Source organism: Tenrec ecaudatus, chromosome 10 (genome assembly GCF_050624435.1).
Source record: "Tenrec ecaudatus isolate mTenEca1 chromosome 10, mTenEca1.hap1, whole genome shotgun sequence".
NCBI lineage: Eukaryota > Metazoa > Chordata > Mammalia > Afrosoricida > Tenrecidae > Tenrec > Tenrec ecaudatus.
In genome coordinates this window covers 8,278,357-8,294,071 of record NC_134539.1, presented here as the reverse complement: position 1 = coordinate 8,294,071, position 15,715 = coordinate 8,278,357, and positions in this window count along the sequence as shown.

Sequence of the window (15,715 nt, the reverse complement as noted above, 5' to 3'; positions counted from 1 at the left end):
GTGTAGAGGGTCGTGAGTGAGAGGGAAATGGCGGGGTCAGAAAGGTAGGAGGGTCAGAGTACAGGTCTGTGCAGAAAGGCTTCAGTGATGAAGAATCATAACACAATCAAGCCCCAAACTCCAAACCCCCATGTGTGTCAGAGCCAGTCTGTGCGCCACAGGCTTTTAATGGGTGGTCTTTCAGAAGACGACCACCAGGCCATTTTTCCAGGGGAGTTCCACCTGGACTCCGACTCTGCACCTTCCCATGAGCAGCTGAGCACATTAGCCATTTGCACCACTTAGGACCCCTGGGGGTTGTGAGCAGGGGGGCATATCTTTCTTAAAAGGGTGAAGCAGGGTATTGTGTAGCAGAGGCAGTAGAAGAGACCAGGTAGGACCAGAAAGAGATATCGGGCACTTAGACTTTCCTGAGCGCTGTAGAGCATCATCACATCTGTGAGGACTCATCAGATCAGGAACATTCTAAGGTGTTGCCCACAGTTAGAGCAGATTACGGATCCCACCAGTGGGATTTGCCGATGCATTGGCCAGGGAATGAGAGGAAAAGGGAGGGGCCAAGATGCTGAGGAGGACAGAAGTGTCCTTCATGAGCTGTGGGACCTAGGGAAGCAGGGCAGGAGGAAAACCAAAAGTTCCATTTGGTGAAGATAAGTTTGAGGCACCTTTTAAGCATCTAAGTAGCAAGTGAAGTGGGGAGATTGGAGATGTCATTTGGACAATTTCAGTGTGTAGGTGGTGTTTCAAAGCATGGCCCTGGAGATCATCTATACAGAGTATAGATGCAAACCCAAACTGAACCCATTTCGGTTGAGTCTATTCTGATTCCTGGCGACCCCATGTGTTTTAAGTTGGCTTCTTAGCAGTAATATTTGCTGAAGCCAGTCAACAGGTCTTCGGGGGTTTGTTTGGTTTTGTGTGTGCCACTGAGTGGGCTCAAGCCATCACCCTGGTGGTTGGTAGTTCAGTTCAAACCATTTGCAGCAACCAGGGAGGAGGAGAGGTCCAGGGATGGAGTCCTGGAGTAGAACAACATTACAATACTAGAAAAATGAGATGGCTCCCACGGAATAAGCAGAGAGGCGAGAATAAGTAGAGAGGCTAACGTTTTGGAAGAGGTAAGAAGACAACCAGGAGAGGCTAACGTTTAGGAAGCCGAATCCAGCAGGGCAATGATCAGAGGTCAGGGCTGCTAAATGCTACTGAAAGGTCGGGTGAGGCGAAGACAAGACGTTGACCATTAGGTTGTCAGTGTTGGGCCAGATCTGGCATTGAAGACTTTTGCCGAGAACATCTTCAAGGCAGCACTGAGAACAGTCCTCTGACTGCAGTGAACTGAAGAGAGAGCAAGAGGAGAAGCAGCAGAGGGAATGTGAAGCCCGCATTCAAGAAGTCTCAGGGCAAAGGGAAGAGAGATAGATGAGACCGTAACTGGCAGCTGTGGAGGTGAGGAAGGTTTTACGTTGTATTTTAGATTTGTGGACGGTTCTTAATGTGATATGCGGTTTTTAGAAATCGGTGGCAGTAAGGCAGTGGGAAGGGACTGGTTGTACTGGGAAGAGGAGAGAACCCCTGTCCCCCCATCCTACAGGAGGCAGAGTGAATGGGATCATGAGAGATGAACCCGAGTAGAGTGGTGAGCCTTGGCCAGGATAATGGATTTCATGAGAGAGAAGGGAGCATAGGAATCCAGTGAGAACAGGGCCGAGGAGTGTGGGGAGGGATGGAGTTGCACCCTTGCTTATCTAGCGCTTACATGCTTCCTGCCTCTACTGGCGTGCAGCCTGGCCTCTTTCCTATTGTTTTAGTGGGAAGGCTCTGAATATTCCTTCTTTGAGGAAACATCTAGAGCCAGTCTTCAGCATGGGGCTGCCTCCCACCAGGGCTTTTAAGCCCTTTAGGACTGCATCCAACCTCAAGGCTTGTTAGAGTCAAGGCAAGGCCCTTTCAGATTTCCTTTCCCCCACCTCACCTTCCCAAGCTCTGTGAAGAACACAGGCTGCCTCCCAGACTTAAGAAGCCTGCCCTCTCCTGTCTTCTTTCCTTAATTAAAATGCTTACTAGGTCCAGGTGTCTGTCCTCTAGTTCCATGTGTTTGGGACCTCTTCTGCAAGATGCAGGTTGGATGCCACCTCCAAGAGGGCCCTTCTCAGCCTGTTATCTCTCCCTTTCTTAGGAGTCGTAATACCATCCAGTTTAAAGGACACTTTTACTTACTGTATATACCTGAATATAAGCTAACCCAAATATCAGCTGAGGCACCTAATTTTAACACAAAAACTGCATTAAAAATGTGCCAAAAAACACTCGGCTTATACACGAGTATATACGGTATCTCTTTCCTTCACCAGGCTATGTACTCCTTGAGGGAAGATGTCGGGTCTAAGGCACCAAAGTAGTCCCTCCAACACCATGGTATTATCGCTGGCACAATGCAGCGCTTGAAAAAAATGGATGAATGATGGATGGATGGATGGATGGATGGATGGATGGATGGATGGATGGATGGATGGATGGATGGGAAAATGAATGGATGACCTAACCCTGGCTTGAAAACTTATTAACTTTTCAATGAATCTATTTTGCTTTCCTTAAACTGTAAATTCCGTGCTTACTTGTCATGGTTAGCTAGATTTTCTCTTCATTCCCAACAGTCTCTAATCAGTGTCCCTCTTCCCCTCTGACTGCAGCAGGTGACACACCTCCTGTGTACCAGCCCCTCAAAGTCTTGCTCTAGGTTTCCCGCCATGATCACATTTGAATATCATTAGCTAAGAAGTTGGGGACAGGTACTTAAAAGTTTTCTTTACTGAGCATTTGCACTTTAACAAGGCATTCTGAAAGACACAAAGTATTTTCTGGCAATGAAATCTTAGACGTCGGAATAGGAGGGGGAGGAGAGAGTCGGCCTCATCACCTGCTCCCTCACTGGGAAGGTGGACCCTGTGGCCAGGCTTCCTACAGTGTGCAGACACACTCACGATGAGTCTGCATTACTACCTCCCACCCTACTCTGAAACAGGACTGAGAGCAACGAGTCAGCTGAGAGGTGTTACCAGCTTTGCCAGTGGCCTCAGCCTGCACCAACCAACCATTTAATCTCCTAGGAGAGCCAAGCAGTCATTCCCCAAAGCTAAAGGGCACTAGTGAGGTCCACCCTGCTCTACCTTGATGGCTGGAAACCGAGAACGAGGTTAGGAGCCGTCCCACACATCTACTGGGAGACGGGCAGCCACCCAACCAGCCCTTTGGGGTTCTCTCCTTCCCTTAGTTCTCCTAAGTCTGAGGAGAACTTCAAGGGGTCCCGGGGGGGTGGGGGAGTTCCTGAGCTAAAGGTGGTGGTGGGAGAGCAGGAAAAGCAGTTTGGGGGATATGAGTAGCTTCGATCTCTTAACAACTGAGCTCAGGCAGTGGACATTTTTTTTGGTCTGAGACAACCTGGTCTCCTAGCATCCTACTGCAGTGATGCTGTATTAAAAGGCAAACCATGGAGCCAAAATCTTTTGATCGCATCTCTGAACTAACCCCTGGGGTGAAGAAAACTATACAAGTAGGAATGTGTTCATGGATAAACGCATCGGGCTCCTGACCCAGGTCTGACCCTGCTACCACCACGACCATCTGTGTGCCCAGAGCAAAATGTCCAACTTTCATCCTCGAGATAAAATGTGCTAGGATATGATAGAAGGGCTCTGACTTCACCTCCCGGGGGATAAGACATGTAAGGAATGCAACACAGCACCGTGGTCCACTGTATGAATGCAAGGCGTGTTAACGGTTTCCAAGGGGATGACAGACTGGCTGGTGGACATTAGAAATGAGCGCGAGAGAGGAGTCGCATTCCTAACAGACACGACAACCACCAGCATCCTGCCTTGGTACCTGCCGTGCTTCTATTACGCACGAGAGCCAGCGCGGTCTCAAGACACTTCAGAGCACAATCTGCTCTTAGCCTTCACCTATCCTCCCTTCCTCTTAGCTACTGAACTCTGGCTACATCTGATTGCTCCCTCCTGTTAGCTTTCCTGTCCCTGGTTCCTTGCCTGACAGAGTGCCACCAGGGGCCCACCTGCCACTATCATTGAAGCTTAAATATAAAAGCCACCTGCTTCAGGAAGCCCCTCCAGGATCCAAACGGAGATAAGATTTACTTTCTTCTTCGCTTCCACGGCACGCTCAGCGTAAAGAAATCTGGAAGTCCCCCTACTATCTCATGCCCCCTTTGAAAGGCAAGCATACCACAAGCAAGCAAGGTTAGAATGTACTGAGTGTGAACAATGCATTAAGAGGGGGCACAGGGCACCATGAAGCCATTCCTGCTGTGGACACAGGACACCCAGGCCTCCTTGTCAAGTCAGCGGGCAAGAGACTTCAGTGGCTAATTCCAAGGCCCCTGTGGATTTCCTTGACCCTTCTCAGCTTCCTTCTGTGTGGATCTTTCTGGGAAGCCCCGAGACAGGCTAGTGATCCTGACACTCAGAACACCTCTCCCATCACTGCTTTGCTTTCCTGTCATTAAAACGGATTCCAGGGGCTCCTTCATTTTCCTGCTCACGCCAGTCTCCGTGCATCTCAGATTTTTTTATATATATTCTTCTTTCTTTAATGTTCAGTCAACCCCATAGCAGACATCCTTGGACACTTCTCTAATCAGGCCACACATCCAGGCCATGAGCTCTTAGGTCAGCCTGCAAGGCCCTCTGCCTTAGGCTTTGATCAAAGGACGCCACGGGAAACGCCGGCCCACACTTGCTGTACGGATACCATTGAGGCTTGTCACCTACATCACCCAAGTTCTCCTATGAAGAGCTGCACATGAGACGGTGCTTTGAGAATTTACTGCCAAGGAAAGCTCTTCTCCTTCCCTGAGGAACTTTCCATAATTCTCTTTGATCATGACAGTTATGTAAGCCTTCATGCTCCAGTCTGGTTTTGAGCTGCCAAGAACTTGGGAGCAGACTTGAGGTCCAGCTAAAGAAACTCGGCTTTCTGTTAATCCCAGTGCTCCTGCCTCCAGGGTACCTTTTGATGGCTGAGACGATTCATTGTGATTCAGCCTGTCCTGGTGGGTCCTTTGATTATTTCAGGTTTCATGCACCCATGGGGACAAATTCTATTGCTCATCTATGCCTCTGGTAGGTATGTTGTTGTTGTTGTTAGCTTCCTTCATGTCAACTTCATGGGGGCATCCATGCAATAGAACAAAGTGTAACAATCCAATACAATGCACTACATACAAACCAGTCTGACCCTCTATCTGTACCTCCTTGTTCCTGATTTCTTGTGTCTTGGGTTTTAGGGTAGCTTGGGGAGTGGAGGGAAGTTAGTAATATATAGTATTGGAGATGATAATAAGAAAGAATTAAAAAAGAATTGAAAAGCTTGTGACTTTTCTCCTTTTAAAAGAAAAGAAAGGGGGATTTATTTTTTATCAAATGCACACCCGTTAGTAGACTAAGTAAATAATAGCTCTACATGTCTTAAAAACAAAGCATCAACCAAAAATTCCCAGCAATTCTTCACCTGGTCATTCCCCTTTTCGCAAAGTTAATTGTGTTCGCACTACCATCCAGTTGTCTACGGTATTACTTTAAATCATTTGCTTCTAGTAGGATTTCTTTGGTTTCCCCTTGAGGAATTACCTACTGGCTTCCAACTGGGAAGGAGGAAGGTGAAATTCCCATCAACCACGACGAAAATCACCAGCTCCCAGCAACCAACTTCCTGTCTCCCTCTGTAAGTCATATGGTAATTTTGCATAGGCTAATATTCAATAATATTACGATGACTGTATAAATTGAGCCACGTAGCAGCCTATGGTAGGATTGTACTCTCTCTCAAGTACAATGGTGTTGCTTTACCAAAATTTAATATTTATATTGTTTGTTCTTTCATTTGCTTGCTTTTTATGCTCTCATTAGTTCAATGTTTCTTCTCTCCAGTTGTGTGTGTGTGTGTGTGTGTGTGTGTGTGTGTGTGTGTCTCTCTGTTCCATAATTTCAACTTCAGCAAGTGGCTTACCTGCTTGAAAAAACCTCTCATAGAGCCTTTTGTCCTGTGTGAGTTGATCTCCAGGTTTGCTAACTGAGGAAAGGCTAAGAGCTGTAACAAGGGAGTGGGGTCACCCAATGGGAGTCATGGTACCAGGAATCCTCACACTATGGCCTGTGGGCCACATGCGTCCCGCCAAGGACATTTATCCAGCCTGCCGGGTGTTTTTGCCCCGTTTGTTCTTTTACTTCAAAATAAGATATGTGCAGTGTGCATAGGAATTTGTTCATAGTTTTAAAAAAAAACTATAGTCTGGCCCTCCAACGGGTCTGAGGGACAGTGATCTGACCCCCTGTTTAAAAAGTTTGAGGACCCCTGATGTAGACTATATACCACAATCCCAGTTGCTTCCTGCTGGTTATTTGCCAGCATTGCCATTGGCCAAACCCAGGTGTAAATCAGTCAGCAAGAAAGCAAAGGTAATGTAGCCCATCAATATCAGTCTGCTGGGGCACTAAGAGGAATGTGGGATGGATCTGAAGGGGCAAACCAAGATAAATAGCAAACCATGATTTTCTGTTTTCCTGGTTTACTCTGTTGCTTTGGTAGAGTATATTCTCCATAAATTCCTGAGAAAGGGCACATGAGAAGGAAAATACTCAACTACAGATCTGAAGATATTATCTTCCCCTTTCAGGCAAAATGGATAATTTAGCTGGGTATTTCCATGCCATTCCAATACCTGATTCTTTTCAGAAAACCTGGGAGTTTGGGGGTGGTGGTTACAGAACATGACTTGTGTAACACTAAATTGTACATCAGAAATTGTTGAATTGACAGGTCTGGAATGTGGGCCAGGAATCTGTATTTTAAAATAACTCTCTGGCTGATACTGGCATGTAGCCTGATTTAAGAACTACCACACCAAAGGCCTGAAAATGGGCTGAGGGAGTCCACTCAGGTTGGCGGCTTGGATGACCAGATGGCAGTTCCCATAATGTAACCACTTGGCCATCCACATAGCCACCATCTCGGCAGCCAGTCCAAGCCAATAGCTTTACCCCTTCTGGTGCTTCTGGTGCTCCTCCTCGTACCTACCTTGTGTCCTTTTGACCTTGCTTTGCCCACTCACATGATGGAAACTCCCTTGCCATCTCCATCCACCGCTCCATTTCCGTTGATGCGACTTCAGAGATTCAACCTCCAGAAGAAATTAAATTGAAAAACTTCCTCGTTGATAACTTAGGACCTCTTGTGGAATTTAGCTCTCTGAGGAGCCAGAGGGAAAGAATAATAAAGAGCTCTGTTCTGCTTCCAATTAGAAGCTCCAGAAACTTCCTCTCCGCTGGCCTCCTAGCTAGCAAATATAAAATCCAAGGATCGTTATGGCGGGGGGGGGGGGGTGTAGGTGTTGGAGGCAGGTAGACTTGTATGAATGCACTGTTGCACACAATGGGGGAATTCCGTCCTGTCAGTCTAAAGGGGCCCCGGGTAAAGAAGGTCAGAGAGTGACAGGGAGAAACCACGAGAGCTGGATAGCAAGTTTCTGGGCTTTGTGTTGACCGCTGAGAGAGAAGACTGAGCCAATAGAGAAGACCAATGGGAGAGACCAGGAATATGGATAACTCACACACAAAATAATAAACCTGTCTTAGAAGATACACAACACGATGCCACTTGGAAGTGAGGATGGTGAGACATCTGCTTCTCTACTTTGGCCATATCATCAGGAAAGACTACTCACTAGCAAAGAACTTCCTGATGGGTAGAGAACCAGCAAAAATACTAGGGAAAGATGGACATGGGTTGACACAATAGCCACACCATTGAGCTCACGCATACTGACTGTCACAGTGAATCGCTTAATTTGCCTCTCTAGCCATAGTTCTTTGTGATTCTCACACCATGTTTGAGCGAGACGATGCAACCATGTCGCTCAACACCCACCAAGGAAATTGGATAGCTTTCTGATAACAAGAATAAGCTGTGTGGAACCTGTGATGGCTGTTTCTGTATCGACTTGGCTGGGCCATCATTTTCATCGGAGAGGAACAATTGTGAGTATGGCATGACGTCCTCACCTGTGGACCAGACAGGCCCCAGGGCAACTACCACTTCCAGAGCCCTCTTCTAAGGGGTTCCTTCTGCATCCATCCTTTTGCTAGCAGCAAAAGACTCCCAACTCTCTAGCCCAGCAGTGGCCTGCTGTGGGAGTCTGGCCTAAGGGTCGTCAAGGACCCCCAACATTCAACCCGACTGTGGCCTAATTCTTCACAAAAGAAGCAAAACACAAGAGGGTGGCAGGTATAAAAGAGTCTCCTTGGAGGGTAAGAGCATGACGTTATACTACCCTGGAGTAAGCAGTCAGGCACAAGAATAAGACACACAGGGGTGAGATGACAATTCTTGTCAGAGAAGCGGAGCTGTCACAAGGTAACTTCAGGCTGCATCAGCCTCAACCAGGACCACAATGGCGCCAACCACACTGGTTTATGGGCACAATGTGGGCTAGTGTCATCGTTATCAATTGCACAAAGAAGACAGGCTCTGTTTCTTAGCTAGAAGGTAGAGACAGCCAAAGAAGTTGAACATCCAGAAGTTACATTGGAGAAGAAACAAAGAGAAATGGCAGTAACTCTACGGAAACCCAAAGGACTTATTTATGAGCCTATCTGAGATGCCCCTTGGGAACGCTCAGAAGTAATTGGGAGCATTTAATAGGAAATTGGCCATATTACAGTGTCATCTTGTAGTCAGAATGAAAGCAATACTGCTTTTTTATCTGTAAGTGAAAACCCATTTGAACTTCGGACTGATGTAACCATGATTGTCCTTTGGCTCACTTCATTCAATGCTGTGCTGACTGAGGAAGGCTACATTGATTGAGTCTGTGCCCAATAATGTGTTCAGTCCTCATTTTCACCTCTGCTGTGGCTTAGGAAGCCACATTCCAGAGGACTGAGTCAACAAGACAACAGGGAGCACCCAGCAGGAAACTTCAGCAATTCTGCTGTAAGGCAGAGGCTGTCTTGGCAGGGTTAACTCCTTGGAACGTGGTCCATTAGGCACGGGAGTCAGACAGCAGTCATAGCATCCTAAGCACTTTAGGGCTGGAAAGTCCAGAGGGATAGCTTCTCCAATTGTCTCACGTCACAGATGAAGGAGCTGATGAGGATTTTATGTGGCCCTCTGCAGGAGTGTTACACAGCCAAGCCCTTCTCTCCTCCCCATCCCCCACACCCAACTGACTTTCCTACTCCATCCCTTCCTCCAGGTGAGTACTTAGGGCACCACTTGTGATGGTGTATGTTGACCAGAAACAACCCTTAAATTGCATGAGCTGTATGGCCTTCAACATGTCTAGAGCCCAAGAAGTCATAAGATTGATGATGATGATTGATGGTGATGATGATGATGATGATTAGTATTGTGGATCAAATTGTCTGCCCCCTCAAAAAGTGTTGGAATGGAGAGACAGGGTAAAACAAGACACTGAGGACAACAGATGTCTCTCTTGCTCCCTCCTTTTGCCTTCTTGCTTGCCAGGATTCTGCATCTGGCTTCAGTGCCCATGTGGCCTGCCATCCTGGGGAGCTGTTGGTGCCCTGCCATGTTCCTGCAGATCTCAGATCCACAAGTCTCTGCACTCACCATCCTGTGATCTCCCAGCTTCCAGCTTTGCCTTCCTGCTTAGCTTTGTCTTCCTGCTTTCCCTGCAAGAAGCTGCATGAATCTGGAGAGCCTCTGACTAGCATCTGACCCATGGACATGAGTTGGACTTGGCTGGGCCATTTTCTTAATATAAAACTCTTTCTTGATAGAAAGTTATTTCTTGTATGAGTGTCACAAGTTTTTTGTTTTGTTTTGAAAGTCAGCCTATCACAGAACCCTTATAAGGTAGTTATGAGTCTGAAACTCAATGACAGCGGATCTGGGTATCCCTGTGGATGTAATATCATTTAAAAAATAGGATTCTTTGTTGTGTTGATGAGCACACATCAATGTAGAGTGTGTCATAACAATCACGTTTGAGATCCAAAAGCCATGGGTCAGGAACACAGACCAGCAAGCAAAAGCAGGAGAAAGACAGAGACCAAGTGGAAATCTCCCAGGAGCCAAGGAACACTGGCCCCAGAGAAGCTAAGACAAGTACTTTCCCCCAGAATGAAAAGACAGCGAGTCCTTCACTAAGGCCAGTGACCTGATTTCAGACTCCAAGTCTCCTAGATTGTAAGAAAATAAATGTCTGTTCAATAAAGCCACCCACTTGTGGCATTTCTATTACAGCTTCACAGAGAAACGCAGACAAACAGCAACAACATGAATATGAACAGCATCTATGGCAGTTACATAATCTCCTGTCACCTTGCGAAGGGGTGGAGTATAGCCTGTCAATCAGGTCATAGCCAATGAGGCCTCTGTGTGGGCATGGTCTTCTTTTGAGGATTCTAGGAACTCCTGTCTTCTCCCCTGAAGACAGGAGACATTCTCTGCTTCATCTTCCTGCTGACAAGCCACATGGAGCTACACTGGAGCTAGAGGAGCCATGTGGAGACCCAAGCCAGCACTGAGATGCTTCCACTGCTACTGGATCCACAAGACTTTACACTCACTGTCCTGGAATAGTCCTGCATCATTGCATGGCTATGTGTATCTAAAGCAGAATTTATGGAGCAATAGCGACATATGAGCTAATCTTGGACTTATGGACTTGATTCGGACTGGGATGGCTTGTTTTATTAATGTACAATTGCTTATCATCTTAAGAAGTAGATGTTATTATTCCCATCATACTGATGAGGAAATTGAGGTTCCAATATCAAGAAAACTAAAACCACTGCCATCAAGTTGATTCTGACTCATGGTGACCAGATAGAACAGAGTGGAACTGTTCCATTGGGTTTCTAAGAAGCCCTGGTGGTGTAGTTGGTGGTGGTGTACAGGTGGGGCTGCAATCCACATGGTCAGTAGTTTGAAACCACCAGAAGATCTGAGGGAGAAAGACTGAGCTTTTTACTCCAGTAAACAATTATAGTCTCAGAAGCCCACAGGGGTTACTGTGAGTCAGCATTGACTCGATGGCAGTGAGAGGGAGAGACCTTTATGGAAGCAAACGGCCATATCTGTTGCCTATGGAGTGGTTGGTGGGTTTGAAGGTTAACCGTTGGGTTAGCAGCTGTGGCAGCTACAAAATTTCATGTCAACTTGAAGATATCTAAAGGTGTAGGGGCGGTACGGTGTTCAACCTGTCAGTTGGGTCACAGCAGGATGGTGCCTCCTTGTGGGCATGGCCTTCTCATAGGGAGGGCCCTGGGAACGTGCTCCTCTCTCTGTGCCTTCGCCTTCCTGCTGGCCAGCCCCTCTGAAACCTGCCCTGGAGATGTTGTCACCGCCATGGGATCCGCATGACTTTCACCCACTGACCTGTGATATTCCTTCTTTGGTCATCATTACCGATGACTGCATGAGTCTGAAGAGGGACTAGTGGACTACTATCAGACTTATGAACTTGAGTTGGACTTGGCTAGGTTGTCTTTGTGATATAGAATTACTTATTGATATAAAGCTCTCCCTTACACATATCTGAGTGTCCCTGGATTTGTTTTAGTCCACCTGCCCTAACACAGCAGCAGAATGCCGAGCCACTGTGGGAGCTACTGACTGCCCAGTTTCTCCTCTTAGAAGGGGCAGAGAGGCCAGCCTCTGTGAACTGAAGAGTATTTCGGCTAAATTCTCTGAGACGGGTTCCCACTGGCCAGTTCCCATCGCTCCCCACTGCCTTGGAGGTTTCAGGCATCAAGACGAGGCTAGGGGACAGCGGGGTGGGTGAGCAAGATAGGCTCCTCAATTCTGAGCAAAATATTAGTCTCTGAGAGAGCGAGGAGAGAAAATCTAGGTTCACAGTCTAGAGAGTGAGGCTTGAGAAAAACCAAGTCGGCCACATTTACCATCCTATTCATTTCCTAACCCATTTAAATGTGATTCTGATTGCATAAAACAACTAATTTTGTTCATTAGGGTTCAATTAAATTCACCTGGAACTCAGGATAATGGCCTTGTAGTTGAACAACCATATTAAGAGATGAAACATAATCTCTCTTGACTCCATTTCTTCTGACAAAATAAAGTCCCATTACTAATGAGCTCACAACACAAAGCTTCTTTTGTAAATGGCCTCAAAGGGTGCACGTTTATGAACAGCCGGAGTCTTTATCAACAGCCATTTCCTTTATGGCCCAAACACACAGAGGTTAGGAAGAGATCCTTTTTCCTCATTCCTGCCTTTGATTTTGGTGCCGTGGCGAGTTTGTCGTTGTTGTTGTAAGGTGCAATGGAGTCTATTGCAATTCAGAGACCCGACAGACAACAGCACAAAACACCACTGGGCCTGCGTCATCCTCACAATCAGAGCTAGGTTTGAGCCCACTGTTGCAGCCCTGTGTCCGGCCATCGCACTGAGGGTCTCTCTCTTTAGCACTGACGCCATTTACAAACACGGTGTCCGCCCCTCCTGACAACACACCCAAAGTACCCAAGACCAAGTCTCGCCATCCCGTTTCCAAGGCGCATTCTGGCTGGGCTTCTTCCAAGGCAGATTTGTTTGATCTTCTGGCTCGTTTTCATTAGATGTGCTCTGAGTCACAGGAAGCCTTGTCACGGCAGAATGAAGCATGGCGCCGTGCTGACAAGTGTACCACTGAGCCCATTGTCACGGCGACTCTCGGTTCACTTTGTGGAGAGACGGCTCCTCTTTTTGCTGACCCTCTACTTTACCAAACACGATGTCCTTTCCTAGGAAATGGTCTCTCCTGATGACATATCCAAAGCAGGTGAGACGGTCTCGTCATCCTTGCTTCTAAGGAGCATGCTGGTTGTACTTCTTCCAAGACAGATTTGGTTGTCCTCTAGAAGTTCCTGGTACTTTCAATCTTCTTCATCAACACCATCATTCAAAGGCATTGGTTTCCCTTATTCACTGTCTAGCTTTCACATGTACAGCAGGAGACTGGAGAGGCCGTGTCTTGAGTTGGTGCACCTTAGACCTTCTAGAGACTACGGGGATGGGGAGGGACGAAGCAAATAGCTCCGTAACCATATCAGTGTGATGGTTAGGTTGATTGTGCCAACCCGGCCAATAGGCACCTGTGGGATTACTCAGGTCACAGTTTGATGGGAGGGCAAAAAGATAAATGGCTTTGCAAGGCCTGCTCCCTCTCTCTTGTTCCCTGGTGATTGGACCAGTGTGCTGCTGCTTTAGCTAGTTATCTGCCTCAACCCGTGTGTTACATCACCTGTGGGCCGAGCCAACCCATGGATCATGTCACTAGAACTTGAGGGTCCTTTGAGACCTGCTTCGCCATGCTGCTGATGCATATATCGCTTGAACTTGAGGCTGGTGGATCCTGTCAACTTGCATTGCTTGAGTATGATACCCCATCTGGACCTGCTTTGCTAAGCTCCTGAGCTAATGATTCTTGCTGACCCAACCTGCAGTCTGCTGCCTGTGGGCAGAGTCTGCCCGCCTGGCCTGAGGGAAAGCTCAGCTGTCTGCTTCCTTGACCTTGGACCCGGCAGCCCACGTGAGTTGAAGGGACTTCTGGTATATTAACTGTTCCATGAAAATGAGTTGAACTGAGCCCTCTGTACTGCTGTGTAAACTAATTATGTTATATTCCTTCTTGCTGTATAAACCTATCCTCTTATGTATATATAATCACAAATGTCCTGGGTTTTTTTCTCTACAGAACCCTGCCTAGCACACACAGGCAATCACACATCAAAAGCCCATGGTGTATGACCTCACAATTTTCTGCAGGGCATCATCATTTTAAGTAGAAATTTCCATTTCCAGACTTATTAGGCAACAGATCCTGCCCTGGAGCCCAATGTCTCCGTTTCCTGCCCAGATGACTCACACCTGTGCCTTTCTGTAGCCTCAAGTAAGAAGCAGTTTACTCTCTAGAAGGTCAGGGAAGTCAAGAGCAGCTTGTCCAGGCAGCATGAGTCGGCCATGGAGAACATGGGAGTACTCCCATCCTTTGGCGACACCTGGCTCTGTCGGTGGGCAAGCACTGCAATGCCTCAATGTTCCATGCCCCCCATTTCCCTCTTCAGAGTCCTGCTTGCATTCACAATTAACTACAGCAGGTAGTGTCCCTGCCTCTGGTCAGTTGTACACCCCTCTTAAGTCTGGTGGTGCTAATTTTGTGCCCAGTTAAGTTGCCTCAGTCCCCAGCAAAGGCAGAGCCTAAGCCTATGTGAGCAGCATTTAACCGAGTGCTGGCCTTCAACCAGCACATGGAGGGTTTGCAATACGCAGGGGTTCTGAAGGCAGTTCAGAAGTGGCCAGAAACACCAAGGCCACTGCTACCAAGCTGGTTTTCTTGGCTGTAATCGTCCCCCTGTGGCACTGCTGTGTGAGTCCAAGCCACCAGCCTGTAGGTTAATAGTCAAGGCAAGCCAAGCGTACCGCCCCAGCCAAGGGTAGTGGGTGTAAAGTAAGCATACACAAGCCTGAGTTCAGGGTCAGAGGGAAGAACCACCTCAAAAGGAAGATGACAACAGCTGCATGATTTGATGACTAGCATTTATGCCACTGAGTGGTACGTGTAGAACTGGTCGGACTGCTGTGCACATTGTCAGCAACAGCCACAACACAAAGATCTAAAAACAGAACGCAGGTAGGTCCTCATCTGTTATCTGAAACCTTTGAGGCTGCAGCTGTATGTGAACCCACGAGATTTAGAATTACGTTGTAGTAATTTCATACAGACTGTCAAAAGAGTGGCAACTGAGTCTTAGAAGAAATGCCAGGAGACCTAGGAGTGAGGATGAACTCTGTCCTGTTTATCAGGACAGACCAAACACTACAAGAAGACATCACGTTTGGTCAATGAAAATTAAGAAAATCACGAGGGAGGGGGAAGCGAGGAGGGAGGGGGGAAAATGAGGAGCTTATGCCAAGGGCTTAAGAGGAGAGCAAATGTTTGGAGAATGATGAGGGCAACGAATGTACAAATGTGCTTGACACAATTGATGAATTTGTGGATTGCGATAAGAGTTGTATAAGCCCCCAATAATATGATTTTAAAAAATAAGAAAATTTTAAAAACCCTGCCTTGGGATGAATAAGACACCCGCACCACAACAGACTCCAAACATGGGATGGTCCAAGCCTGGATGCCCATAATTTCTTTCTGATACAGATACAACCATTCACCTGACCTGGCACCCTACATCCTCATTTGTTTGCTGTACTGTGGGGGCTCAGGTGTTGCTGGGATATTGTAAGCTATGCATTTCAAATACCAGCAGGGTCATCCGTGGTCAAAAGGTTCCAGCAGGTCTTCTGGACTAAGAACTGGAAACTTGATGAAGCGCAGAACTCTGTCTGATTCTGCTCGAAGATGAGTCCCTCAGATCAGAAGGCACTTAACCCGGCTGGGGAAGAGCTGCCTCTTCCAAGTAGACTCAGCCTTACTGGCGTGGATGGAACAAAGCCCCCGGAGCTTCATGTGCTGATGGGGCATAATTTGGAATGAGAAGAACCCGCTGAAAACATCCATTAATATTAGGCATGTGGAATGTCCCAATATGAACCTAGGAAAATTGAAAATCACCAAAAATGAAATGGAATCTGTATCCTAGGCATTTGCAAGAAGAAGTGAACTGGTATTGGCTATTTTCCATCAGACAGGCACATGGCTTACTTTGCCAAGAATGA